This window comes from Condylura cristata, unplaced genomic scaffold, assembly GCF_000260355.1.
Source record: "Condylura cristata isolate star-nosed mole 26May11 unplaced genomic scaffold, ConCri1.0 scaffold00003, whole genome shotgun sequence".
Taxonomy (NCBI): Eukaryota; Metazoa; Chordata; class Mammalia; order Eulipotyphla; family Talpidae; genus Condylura; species Condylura cristata.
In genome coordinates this window covers 2,984,230-2,986,787 of record NW_004567104.1, presented here as the reverse complement: position 1 = coordinate 2,986,787, position 2,558 = coordinate 2,984,230, and positions in this window count along the sequence as shown.

Below are 2,558 nucleotides of genomic sequence, written 5' to 3'. Positions count from 1 at the left end.
CCTCTCCTGTCATGCCCACAGATCCCCGCAGCAAAGTATTCCAGTAGATCTGCCTGTTCTGCTCCACACTCTGTCTCTGGTGAATCCTCTTCCCCACCTCAAACTATTGTATGATAGTTTCCATGCCTATGATTAGTTTCCTCAATTCATCTATATCTTTGTTGAATAGTCTTGGTAGATTACATTTCTCAAGAAACTTATCAATTTCTTTAAAGTTATTCAATGTATTAGCATATAGCTTTTTCATAGTAATCCCTTGTAATTGTTTGCATTTCTGTGATTTCTCTTTCATTTGTGATATCTTTGTAAAAATTTTCTCTACTTTATTATAAGCCAATAAAGATTTTTTTTTTATTTTACCTTCTTATAAAGCCTGTCCATTGACTTTTTGCACATTCTTTTTTGTCTCTATTTTATGTATTTCTCCTTTTAAATTTATTAGTCCATTCCTTCTATCAACTAGATTTTATTTTATTTATTTTTACAAAGATAAATTTATTTATGCATACAGAACTGGGGTACAGGCCAGAGGTGCAAGGGTGGTGAGAGAGGATTCATGAGAGACAGAATGGGGAGCAGAACAGGCCAATTGACAAAGTACACTGCTGAGGAGAGCAGCCAGCAGGCCCACAGAGGTCTACTACACCATGTGGATCACCTTAGAGGCAGGGGCTGAACTCATTTTGAAGTGGTTATAGCTTCTAAGTGCCGTACTTTGACCCACTGCTCCATCAGGTAGTGACTGATTTTAGTTTTTTCACATTGTAAAGCTATCTTATATGAAATATTATATTATTTATTTGAGTTTTTCATTCATGTGGACCTGTATTTCAATATTGTTCCTCTATTGTTGTTGTGCTACCTATATCCAAATGGTATTAGTAGTCTGTAACCTAATTTTAATTCACCTCAAGGGATTTTTTTTTCTTCATTTCTGCACTGAGTTCTTTTATCAAATTGTTATAAGAAATATATTTTTTAGTCTCCATGCATTCATATGCTTTTCTTGTTACTTTCTTATAGTTGATTTAAAACTTTATTGTGTTCTGGTTAGAAGTTGTACTAGGCATAATGTTGAACTTTGTAGTTTCAAACACAATTGACCGTGTACATTATGGTTTATCTTTGAATGTATTCAGCAAATCTACATTTTCTTCTCCCCATTGTGTCTTTGGTGAATCCACTCACCCTCCTGCATCTCTGGCCTGCACCAAGGAAATCCCTCAAAATATAAAAGATAACACCTACCAGTAAACAGAGTATTAGAAGATAAAACTCAGAGGAACATGAAAAAAAATAAATAAATATGCTTCTACTATTAAACTTATTTTTGTCAAATCTCATCCTAATTATATGCAATAATACAGTAAAATTTAAAAAAAATTTGTAAACTTAATAGAAATCCAGTATATTATACATATGTTTTCATAAAACAAGAGGACAGAAAAAAAAAGCTGCAACTTTGGCTTGTTTGAATCTTCTACAAACAATCTTAGGTTAAGCTCTAAACATTTAATTTGCACAGATTCAGAATAAAAGCCATGGACCTCCATCTAAGATTTCCTCTTTGAGGTTCCAGGCATTTCTCTCCAGAGTTTCCAAGCTCACCAATGGAAGCAAGAACCTTAAATGCAAGTCTCTAGAACCCTATAAGTAAAGTGGCAGGCTCACTTTTGATTATGAGAGTAGGAGAGGAAATTATGGTTCAAATACACTAACCCATGATATGGCAATCCTGGGGAGGAGACAGCTGTTTAATATGGACCTAATCATTGGTATATATCTATTAAATGACAGGGGCAAGACAGGTGGACAAGTCCCTTACCAAAAAGTTCAAAACACAAAAGGTGTGACTCACTACTCCCATTCCTTTGGGACTCAAATGGGCACAATTAAACTGCTTCAAATTTCTACCAAGAAGTTGTGTTGAAAATGTACTAGCAGAAAATAGAGATAATCATCTTAAATCTAGAAAGGGATTTTAGCAATAGAAATAGGTATGAGTTTTCTGACCAAAAGCATGATTGCTAGCAATGAATATTTCCAACCCATGACTCAGCCCTAGAAGCACTTCTATATTAATTTTCCTTGACATATAACACTATCTACTGCAAAAGTGGACATCTTATACAATTAACATACTTTAACAACAATAGAAAAACGTTAAAAACCAATGGTGTCTTGAATGCTCATGGAGAATAAATGCCCTGAAACCAACTACAAGAGTATGAACTATGATTTATTCTTATTAGTAGTGAGATAGATACTCTTGTCTTTACTCATATTAGAGTAAAAAATTTTCTGTTTTGTCACCATTGAGTATGATGATAGTTGTGGGATTAGGATACATGACCTTGATGATATTGAGGTATATCAATTTCAACTCAATTTTATTAATTGGATTTTTTTTAAAGATTTATTTTATTTGTACATACAGAACTGGGGAACTGGGGTACAGACCAAAGGCTCAGGGGTGGTGAGAGGCTTCACCAGAGACAGAGTGGGGAGCAGAACAAGCAGATCTATGAAGTACACTGCTAAGGGGAGCAGCGGGTAGG